Source organism: Apium graveolens, chromosome 1, assembly GCF_009905375.1.
Source record: "Apium graveolens cultivar Ventura chromosome 1, ASM990537v1, whole genome shotgun sequence".
NCBI classification, from domain to species: domain Eukaryota; kingdom Viridiplantae; phylum Streptophyta; class Magnoliopsida; order Apiales; family Apiaceae; genus Apium; species Apium graveolens.
The window spans coordinates 22,935,662-22,947,626 of record NC_133647.1 but is presented as its reverse complement, the minus strand read 5'-3'; positions in this window follow the sequence as shown (position 1 = coordinate 22,947,626).

Here is an 11,965-nt window from a genome sequence, read left to right as displayed (position 1 = left end):
TGATTTGTGAATTGTAGTTCCCCTTTCTTGAATGAGTAAGGTTCTGGGCAAAGCATTGGGCTCCCTCCAAGTTTTCCTTATGTTGGCAATCTTGTTGAGAATTTCAGTCTTGGCAGTCCTGGTAAAGCCAGAATCCTTTTGTATGGCTGAAAAGACTCTGATCAAGGTAGAGTAGCCTTCATTCAGAATCCTGTAGAGAGGTCATGTTCTTTCCCCAGCTCCTTTGTATCTGAACACCAATCTCTCTGGTAGCTGCCTGTAAGCAGCAATTCCCCTTACATCCTCCAGCTCATCCAGATAGAGTTCAATGTCTGAAATTTCTTTTATGTCACAGATGTGAACATAATCATCTTTAGAAATGGGTGGCTTAGGGTTAGGTTTATGTTTTTGAGTGAATTTCTTAGAGTTTAGGGGAGGTGTAGATTTGGATTTTCTTTTTTGTTTCTTTGGTACTGGAAGAGTGGTTAAAAAGGTAGGCAATTGATGGTGTCCCAATCAATAGGTTCCTCTTTTGGGATGATTGGTTCACCATGGATGTTTTTAGTGGGATCAGCAACAAAGGGTTCAGGTATGGAAGGTAGAGATTTAGTTTCTTCAGTGTTGCCTTCACTCCTTCTATGTGCCTTGGCCTTTCTTCTGTTTCCCTTCTGCCATTCCTCTTTTTCCTCCATGCTTTCACCAAATATACTCCCAAAAACCTCATCTAAGTTTGCAATCTTGTCTTCACCCCTGATTTCAATTCCTTTCTCATTTTCAACTAGACTTGACTTTAGCTTTTGTTCAAGCTTTGCTTGTGCTCTTTTGTCAGCCTTGAGTTTTTCAGCTTCTTTCTTTAACCTTTTGGTCTCTTCCCTCTTGGCTATTGAGAATTTGGGATGTCCTTGCATCACACATATGCTCTTTCCCTCTCTAAAAATAATAGCCATGTTTCTCCTTACTGCCTCATCCATGGTCTCCTTGTGTTTTATGATGCTTGTACCCAAAACTTTGTCTTCATCAGGCTTTGGAAGAGGAAAGTCTACTTCTTTCATCTGAGCAAAGTCTAGAGGGTTCTTTATGGAGTCCTTGCTGGATCTGGTGTTGGGCTTGAGAACCATAGGTTTTAGATTCTTGAAAGAAGTCTCTCCAACCTTATTTCTCCTTTCTGCCTGGGAGCAACCCAGCCTCTCACTCAAATTGTCACTCCCTTCCCTCAGTCCTAGAAGTGATTGAACAGTAATCAAGTCTTCTACACTTGGAATTGTTTCAGTTGTGTGTGTAGAGACTATCAACGGATGAGGAATAGCTGTTGAAGGTGAAACTGATGGTATCAACGGATAACTGCTGTTAAGCTTATCCGTTGAAGAACAACCACTTGTCAACGGATGAGTGATATCCGTTGAAGAAGGAAAAGAAGTAGAAATTGAAAGTGATATAACTGTTGAATCTGTGTAGATTGATATGAGTTGTGGTGACACAGATCCTTCAATTACATCTGAAAGAATTTGCGGGTGATCCAACAAATCATCTAAAAGATGATGATCACCTATATTTGAGTGGGGCTCCTCCCTGAGTTGTAAAGAGGGAGAATCAGGAATTGATGGGAATAACATATCCACATCTAGAGATGGTGAAGAAGTGTGTGGTGATTGATGTGTGTTAATTATGAGAGAATGGGGCTGTGACTCCACATTTGTTGGAGCCACATCAAACTGAGTTTGAGAAGGCATAGATACAGATGGATGTATCTGTGCAGTGTGTGCACCCTGTGTAGAAGATTGGGTTCTAGCTCTCTTTCTTGTAATAAAGGCTTTTGTTGGTGAGTGTTTGGCTTTAGTGTCCCTCCCTCGTTTGTGTGTTCCTGGTTGGGAACTATTTTCAATAGTTACATCCTTTTGGGAGGATGCAACTAGGGATATGCTAGTAACCTTTTCAACCACCACAGCTTTTTGAGAAACTGTGGCTTGGCTAGCTTGGGAAGCACTTTTCTCTCCTTCCTTATCCTGGGGGTTTCTTAGATGTTCACCCCTCCCCTCACCACTCACACCCTGTTCACTCCCCTCAGGGTTAATGGTAGGTGTTACAACTGTTTTCTTTTGAGAAACAACAGAGGTGGTTTTCTTTGTCTTTGATTTTGAAAGTTTAGTTTTGGTGACCTTGGTAGGAATCTGTTGGGGCATTGTCACAGATTCCATGGCCACACTAGAAGATAAAGAAATAGAGGGGTTGGAAGAAGTAGGAGTTGTAGAAGCAATTACCTCACCTACCTGAGGTGCATTCATGATTGGTAAATATACCAATGGCACAGTGCTGTTGAGATCCATTCTCAATAAATCTGCAAGAACTCTTTTCTCTTGTGCCCAACACTTGAGTTTATTATTCTCATTCATAATGACCAAACCTTCAGCAACATGGTTAGCCAATAACATAAAGAATCTAGCATAATAGATGTTATTAGGTCTATTAGCTTTGTTACCTAATCTAGTACCCAATTCTAGCATAACATAGTTGCTAAAATTAAAATACCTATCAGAAACAAGCATATAGAGCATATTAACAAGAGATGAAGTTATGGCATCAAAATTGCTAATTTTCCCAGAGAAAACCTTGATAAAGGCATCCCCAAGAAAACTCCATTCTTTCCTAAGGCCTTTTCTTTTAATACTCCCTAAACTAGCAGAGTTAAGAGAATAACCTATGGAATCTAACATGCTGGATACATCATTATCAGTGTGTGGTGTCATGGCATTGTTCTCAGGTAATTTAAAACATGCTAGTAAGTCATCACAGTTAACACAGTGATTTTTACCTTTGAGAGTGAAGGAGATAGTCATATCTATGGAGTTGAACTCAGCAGTTGTCCAAATCTCCTCAACTACTTCACAGTAAATCGTTGGGGCTTCCAGCATTGCATAGCTAAGTTTACAGTTTTTGATGAAGTCCATCATTTTGTGATAATCTGAGTGGGCTTCATTCTTTTCTACCAAAGCTATGAAATTGTTCTTCTCATAGATGAACCCAGATTGAGACATAATCTTTACTACTGGAGCCATTGTTGTGAGTAGAAATTGCAGAGAATAACTTGAAGGTTTTGCAGAGAGAAAATGGTAAAAGCTTTGAAATTTCAAGAAAGCGTAAAGTAAAAATGAAAAATCAGAAGGGCTTATATACTTTCTCAAAAAAAACATAAATAAGAGATTAAACAATAAATATGTGTAAGTGAATTTCAGCCGTTTAAGAATAAACTGTAAGTATTCTAAAAACTACCTTTAAAATAAATACATACAGTTGTATGTATGAGTATCAACGGTTAAGACAATAGAATCAACGGCTGTGAAACACTTGAATCGACTGATGTGATATTTCAACGGATAAGGTAAACTGTCATCCGTTGAAGAGCACTTCAGTTTTATCCGTTGACGGATAAAAATTCCAGAAATGTATATGACTTTCAACGGATAATGAACATCCGTTGATAGAACAATTTTGACTTTCAATCGGATAGGGAATATCCGTTGATGGAATAATCTATGTAAAAAAAAAAATCAAACTTGTTCTTGCAGCTAATACATTTCAGGCTTCAATTCAAATTGCAATAAGGACATGAATTTTAAGAGTAATTAAGCATACCTAGCTCACTTACCAATCTTGTGAATGTTGATTCATCAAGTGGCTTGGTAAATATGTCTGCAATTTGTTGTTCACTTGGAAAAAAATGAAGTTCCACTGTACCTTTCATCACATGTTCCCTAATGAAGTGGTACTTGATATCAATGTGCTTGGTCCTTGAGTGCTGCACAGGATTCTCTGTTATGGCTATGGCACTTGTGTTGTCACAAAAAATAGGAATTCTATCAACATGTAGTCCATAATCAAGGAGTTGATTCCTCATCCATAACACTTGAGAGCAGCAACTTCCAGTAGCAATGTATTCAGCCTCAGCTGTAGAAGTAGAGACTGAATTTTGCTTTTTGCTAAACCATGATACAAGCTTGTTTCCCAGGAATTGGCAGGAGCCTGTTGTACTTTTCCTGTCTATTTTGCAACCTGCATAGTCTGCATCTGAGTAGCCAATTAGATCAAAACCAGACTCTCTAGGGTACCAAATTCCTAGATTTGGAGTCCCCTTGAGATATCTGAAAATTCTTTTAATAGCTACTAAGTGAGATTCTTTAGGGTCAGCTTGAAATCTAGCACAGAGACATGTAGAAAACATTATATCTGGTCTACTGGCAGTTAAATATAAAAGTGAACCAACCATGCCTCTATAACTTGTAATGTCCACAGACCTTTCAGTCTTATTTAATTCAAGTTTGGTGGCAGTGGCCATGGGAGTTTTTGCAGATGAACATTCTATTAAGTCAAACTTCTTTAAAAGATCATAAATATATTTTGTTTGACTAATGAAAATTCCATCACTAACTTGTTTAACTTGTAAACCAAGAAAATAGGTTAGTTCTCCCATCATGCTCATTTTATAATTACTTTGCATTAGCTTAGCAAACTTTTTACAAAGCTTATCATCTGTAGATCCAAATATTATGTCATCTACATAAATTTGAACAAGTATACTAGAGCCATTAACATTCCTAAAGAAGAGAGTTTTATCAACAGTACCTCTAGTGAAGTGATTCTCCAAAAGGAATTTTGATAAGGTTTCATACCAGGCTCTAGGTGCTTGCTTCAGTCCATAGAGTGCTTTCAACAGATAATACACATAGTCTGGAAAATTTGGATCTTCAAACCCTGGAGGTTGACTTACATAAACTTCTTCCTCCAATTTCCCATTTAGAAATGCACTCTTGACATCCATTTGATAGACTTTGAAATTGGCATGGGCTGCATAGGCTAGAAAAATTCTGATGGCTTCAAGTCTTGCAACAGGAGCATATGTCTCATCAAAATCTATTCCCTCTTGTTGAGAATAGCCTTTAGCAACCAATCTGGCTTTATTCCTTATGACAATGCCATTTTCATCCATCTTGTTTCTGAATACCCATTTTGTGTCAATAGGACTCTTGTTCTTTGGTTTGGGTACCAGCTTCCAAACTTTGTTTCTCTCAAATTGGTTCAGCTCTTCCTGCATAGCTAATATCCAATCTGGATCCAATAAAGCTTCTTCCACTTTCTTAGGTTCCTCCTGAGATAGAAAACTACTATACAGACATTCATCTTGAGTAGCTTTTCTTGTTTGCACTTTAGATGATGCATCACCAATGATCAGTTCAAAGGGATGATTCTTGGTCCATTTCCTTTGAGGTGGAAGATATACTCTAGATGAGGTGGCCTCAGTATTGTCATGATGTGAGACAGAGTGTTGATTAGTTGAAACTCCCCCTGAGTTGTTGGTCCTTTGCAGGGAACTTGGAGTTTTATCAACTGATGATGTAAATCGATTATCCGTTGATGAACTATGATCAACGGATGCTTCATTTTGTACTTCAACGGATGATGCACTATGTCTTTCAACGGATACTGCATTGCCTCTATCAATGGATGCAGAATTTTATGCATTATCCAAGGGCATGTTTTGAATCCCTTTTGAAGTGTCATCTCCATCAGTCTCCTCTTCACTATCATCACAATATATCTCAATGTTGTCAAATTTGAGTCTCTCATGGTGTCCCTCATCTGTTAGTCCATCAATCTTTTTATCATCAAATACAACATGTACAGATTCCATAACAATGTTGGTTCTTAGATTCCCTATAAGATTTTCCAGCTGAGTAACCAACAAATATCCCTTCATCAGCCTTTGCATCAAACTTCCCTTTATGGTCAGATTGATTTCTCAGTATAAAGCATTTACATCCAAAGACATGAAGAAAGTTTAGAGTTGGTTTTCTTCTCTTGAACAACTGATAAGGAGTCATGCCTTTAGCTTGATTGATCAAAGAAATATTCTGAGTGTAGTAGGCACAATTAACAGCTTCAGCCCAGAAATATGTTGGTAACTTTGATTCTTCAAGCATTGTTCTAGCAGCCTCAATTAAAGATCTGTTCTTTCTTTCAACTACCCCATTTTGTTGAGGTGTTCTTGGAGCTGAGAACTCATGCATGATTCCATTTTCTTCACAGAACAGCCTCATTGTCAAATTCTTGAACTCAGTTCCATTGTCACTCCTGATATTCCTAACCTTCAAGTCAGGATGATTATTGACTTGCCTGATGTGATTGATAATGATTTCACTTGCTTCATCCTTTGATCCAAGAAAATAGACCCATGAAAACTTTGAGAAATCATCTACAATCACTAAGCAATATCTTTTTCTTGCAATTGACAATACATTGACTGGTCCAAACAAATCCATATGTAGCAGCTGTAATGGTTCATCAATTGTTGTTTCAAGCTTCTTTTTGAATGATGCTTTCCTTTGTTTGCCTTTCTGACAAGCATCACACAAACCATCCCTTGAGAATTCAACAAGAGGAATTCCTCTAACTAAGTCCTTTTTGACTAGATCATTCATTGTCTTGAAATTCAAATGGGATAGCTTCTTGTGCCATAGCCAACTTTCAACTGGATTTGCTTTGCTGAAGAGACAAGTAATAGATTCTGCATCAGTAGAGTTGAAGTCAGCTAAGTACACATTTCCTTTTCTAACTCCAGTTAGAACCACTTTGTTGTCTTTCTTACTGGTGACAACACAGGCTTCAGAATTGAAGGAAATTGTATTCCCTCTATCACATAGTTGACTGATGCTCAGTAAGTTGTGCTTGAGACCATCAACTAATGCAACTTCATCAATGATGACATTCCTTGTTGAAATCAAGCCATATCCCATAGTAAACCCTTTGCTGTCATCTCCAAAGGTTATGCTAGGGCCATCTCTCTCCTTAAACTCTGTGAGCAGGGAGAAATCTCCTGTCATGTGTCTTGAATAGCCACTGTCCAAGTACCATAGATTTCTTCTGTTTCCCTGCACACCATAAAATCAATCAAGTTGATTTTGGTACCCAAATTTCCTTGGGTCCATTCATGTTAGCCTTTCTCCTAGACTTCATACCTCCTGCATCTTTAGACTTAGGTAACTTTGAGTCAACCTTGATCTTAGATGTAGTTGGTTGAGGTGTAGGGTTAGTCACAGAATCATTTAGCACATTTGGAATTTGATAAGACATGGATTATGCAAACATGTTATTCCACATAGGCATATTGTATGGCATTTGAGGCATACTAAATGCAGCAAGATAAGGATTATTAAAATATGGCATGTTTGCAAAATATGCATAAGGATTCTGTTGAGACATAACAGGCATAGCATGCAGAGGTGATGCAGACATATTAGGCATGGAAGAGGGTACAGATATGGGAGTTTTCTTAATAGATTTGCAATTAGCAGATAGATGATTAACACTACTATAATGCACACAGCTTTTTCTAGGAGCATACTTATCAGGTGTGTAATTGTTATGTTTGTTAACCCCTACCTTCCCATTTCTATTAGATTTCCTTTTAGTTTCCTTTTTATCCTCAACCACTTTGAGCCTATTCTTTAACTGTTCTAAGGTCATGTGTCCTATATTCACCTTACTGAAATCTTTGGATGTGCTTGCTTCTTCTTTGACAAAGTTCTTGGAAGTTGAACCAAACTTTTTGTTGAGTTTCTTTAGATTTTCACTTTTAGAAACATCTGCCTGTTTTAATTGAGGAACCTTCAACGGATGCTCCTTTTCTTCCTTCAACAGATAATTTTCATCATCCGTTGATTCCACATCCGTTGACAGCCCATCAATTAATTCCATTTTCTTTTTGTTTTTATCCCAGGCAGTCTCACAAAATGATTCAATTCCTTGGACCTTGACAATTTGAGCACTAACATCCCTAGATGTCTTCCAGGCTTTAATCACCTCTTGCTCTCTCTCTAATTGATTAGAAAGTATTTCTACTTTCTTAACAGATTCAGCTAGTTCATTTTCAACAGATATACAATGTAGCTTAGTTTTCTCTAGGTCAATCAACTTATCTTCTAACACAACATTTCTATTACTTAAAAACAGATTGTTCTCTTTAATCCTACTATTTTCTTTAGCAAGAGATTTAAGAGACACACGCAAGTGATACAATTCAGTAGACATGTCATTAAAAGCATCATTGCACTCTTCTTTAGTAAGCTGTGTTAAATCAGTAGTGATTACCTGGTTGCTTGATGAACTAACTTCATTTTCCTCAGAATCAGCCATGAGAGCCAAGTTGACATATTCCACATCTTCATCCTCTTCTTCTCCATCAGCTGCCCAGTCTTTTTCTTGAGTAATGAAAGCCTTCTCCTTTTGCTTGAGCAGATCAAAATATTTCTTTTTGTAATCTACTTGGTCAAATTTCTTCTTTTCAGAAGTTGGCTTTCTGCACTCACTTGCAAAGTGTCCACTTATACCACAATTGAAACACTTGAACTTGGATTTGTCCACCATGTTCTTATGAGGTTTAGTGGCTCTACTGTTTTTCTTAAATTTCATCTTTGCAAATCTTCTGGACAGAAATGCAAGATGCTCATCAATACCATCAGAGTCATCTTGGCTGGAGTTGTCTTCGTTCTCAGCAACTTGCTCCTTACCCTTGCTTGATTCTGATTTGCTTGTGCCATCTTTGGAGTTTAATGTTGATCTCACAGTTTCTTGTCTGCATTCTTTCTCATTTTCAGCTACCAAGGCAACTGAACCTCCTTTCTTTCTTCCCTTCTCCAATACCTCATCCTGTTCCAGCTCTAGTTCATAAGTCTTCAAGATTCCATATAATCTTTCAAGAGTGAAGTCCTTATAATCTTGAGAGTTTCTCAAGGAGACAGTCATGGGTTTCCATTCCTTTGGCAAGGATCTTAAAAATTTAAGATTTGAATCCTTCACCTGGTACACTCTACCATACAGCTTCAGTCCATTCAACAGCTTTTGGAATCTATTGAATGTGTCATTTAAAGATTCATTTTCTTCAAAATGAAAATACTCATACTGTTGAATGAGAAGCTGTATTTTGTTTTCTTTTACTTGTTCTGTACCTTCACACAGTAGCTGAACTGTGTCCCAAACCTCTTTGGCAGTTGTGCAATTTATCACATTATCAAACATATCCTTGTCAAGACCATTAAACAAAATGTTCATAGCCTTCTTATCCTTGTGGACTTCTTCTGTGTCTTCCATTGTCCATTCTGCTCTAGGTTTTGGAATGGATTGACCAACAATAATTGTGGCTGTAGCAACTGTGGCTACTTTGTGGGGAATGTGAGGACCATTCTCAATGCAGTTTACATAACCTTCATCTTGGGAGAGTAGATGAAGGTGCATTTTCACCTTCCAATGGTGATAACTGTCTTTGTCAAGAACTGGGATTTTTACTCCAATATCCTTCTTACTCATCTTTGTTAGTTTCCAAGAACTTTAAACTCTTTGTGTGTCAAGAGCCTGCTCTGATACCAATTGTTATTCCTAGTGAACTAACAATGAGATTTACAGAAGGGGGGTTGAATGTAAATCTCAAAACTTTTTCAAGTTTTGAGCAGTTTCAAAGGCTGTGTGTTTAAGATAAACAAGTGTGTGAATTGCTTTAAGCTAATACAGACAGATATATATTCAAACACAAAAGTACAGAACACAACAGACCTTAAAAACTTTTATGGTGGATTTGTTGTTCCACCAGAGATGGTATTTCAGAAAATCTGTGATTCAAGAAGTTGATCACAGCTGCATCCTAGTACAAACTAGATAATTTTTCTCTCAAGATTTTTCTAAACAGCTCTGAAAAAACTCTATTCTAATTACTAGCTGCTACTTGGTTTATATAACACCAAGTTTACAAGTGAAGACAAAGATAAAAAGTACAATAATAAAATAAGTTCTCCACTTGTTTCTTCTCCATTTTTACTCCAGTGCATTGTTGACTATTGCCTCTTTATACTAGAGTAGAACGGCTGCTTTTTCTGATGTTCCTGAAATAGGCTACCACATCTCAGTTGTCTCTGTCAACCCATGTGCCTCTGTTTGTAGGTACAACTACCACTTGTCAACTGCTATTTAACAGAACATCCGTTGAAGCCTTCATCCGTTGATGGCTTTATCCGTTGATGTGTTAGCAGTTGAAGCTCTATCCGTTGATGCACTCATCCGTTGAAGGATGTTATCCGTTGAAGCTTTAGAGACATCCGTTGAAGCTTTGTTTCTCATCCGTTGAAGGTCTTTAAGTTATCCGTTGACACCATTTCATTTATACAAAATTACAAGGCAGGAAATATTTACAATTGGCCTTCCTATCTGCATATCCTTTAGTAGTCAACATGACTTATAATTTCCCTCAACATTTAAGAATTATATCTCAAATTCAGAGACTGAAATGTGCTACAACACTAGACTTATTTCTAAGTAAAGCTACACCATCAACGGATAGCCAAAGTGGTCTTATCCGTTGAGGCTACAAACACTAGATTTCTACTTAAGTGTTTTGTTAAACATATCATCAAACTAATGCACATATATTCCTAACAAATGTCATAATTTGTGTTTAATTTGATTTATTAATTTTGACATGCCATTATCTGTTTATTGCTGCTTACTTTTATCTTATAATTCTGATCAGCCCTCAACCTGAATCTTTTTTATGCTTTAAGGGGGAGAAATTTAGGAGATTTATGCTTATGTTTGTTTAAGACTTGTCTCTTCTGTTGACTTGTTTAAGACTATGACTATCTGTTGGTTTATGTTTTCTACTTGGTTTATGATTGTTGTTTTTGTTTAAGACTTATTTTATTTTTGGTAGACTTGGTGATGTAATGATATGCTGCTATGTTGGTTGTGTTGGATATGCATTTGTGTTAATTGCAGTTTAATTATTTGCAGTAATATGTTATAAAGTATTGCTTAACTCTGAGATATGCATAGATTTAGGGGGAGTTTTTATAATTCTCCTAATGATGTATAATCATCAAAAAGGGGGAGATTGTAACTCCTTAGTTTTGATGATCACAACTCAGCAAGCCATTATGTTGGTATTTGAGAATGTTTGCAGGATATATCAGCTTAATGCCTTTGCTGTTTAAGTATCATGACAGCAAGCTGTCATACGACTATAATCTATCTCAGCAAGTTATGATCACATTATTCAGAATAACAACAAGCCAAGATGCACAATTCAGATTCAACAAGGAAGTCGAATTTCATGGAGATATTATAGGAACTTCTTTTATATCAGTTGTAAGGACTTCTCTAATATAATATACGTGCATTATATATATAGAGCTCAAGTATAAATCATTTTAACTTATTCAAATTGATTTCCTAAATTACAGGAGTTTGTTTTTCTATCAAACTCTATCTTCTACAAACTGTTAAAACGTTTTATACTCTACAAAATAGAAGAGATGTTTTCCTGAACGTTGAACATCTTTGTTTCTCTTCTATCTAACGTATACATGAACGTTGGAAACCATCCCAACGATAAAAAACGGTAGAATTAGATTCTAGGCGTTGTAATTTGTTGAGGTTGTTTCAAACGTTAATGTATGTTGATATATGAGCATTCTTGCAGATTTTCAAAGCGAACTAATTGCAAGGAAGAACACTCACAACCCCTGAACTTATTGATTAACAATATACTCTCTTGAGCTCTAATTATATACACGTTTTGTTATCTTAGAGAGTCTATAGTTTGAGTTGTAAATTTTATCATTGATTTGTATTATTCAAATTGTATTGATTAGTTGCTGGATAAGTTGGTTAAGGGAAACAAGGGTTTAGTGGTACTTGCTAGAGGAATTTGTACTACGGGGTAGTATAATACTTAGAGAGCAGGTTCTTAAATAGGGTTTCAGCAAGCCATTATCAGCAGTTGGGATAAAGAGAGATATATTATTATATCTTGTAATTGTTAACTTATTGTGATTCAATAATATATTCTCGTATCAAGTTGGTAAGAGACCAGGACGTAGACCATAGGGGATTAAGGGTCGAACCTGGCTAAAATTCTTCTGTGTTCTTATTACTTTTCTGCATACTATTT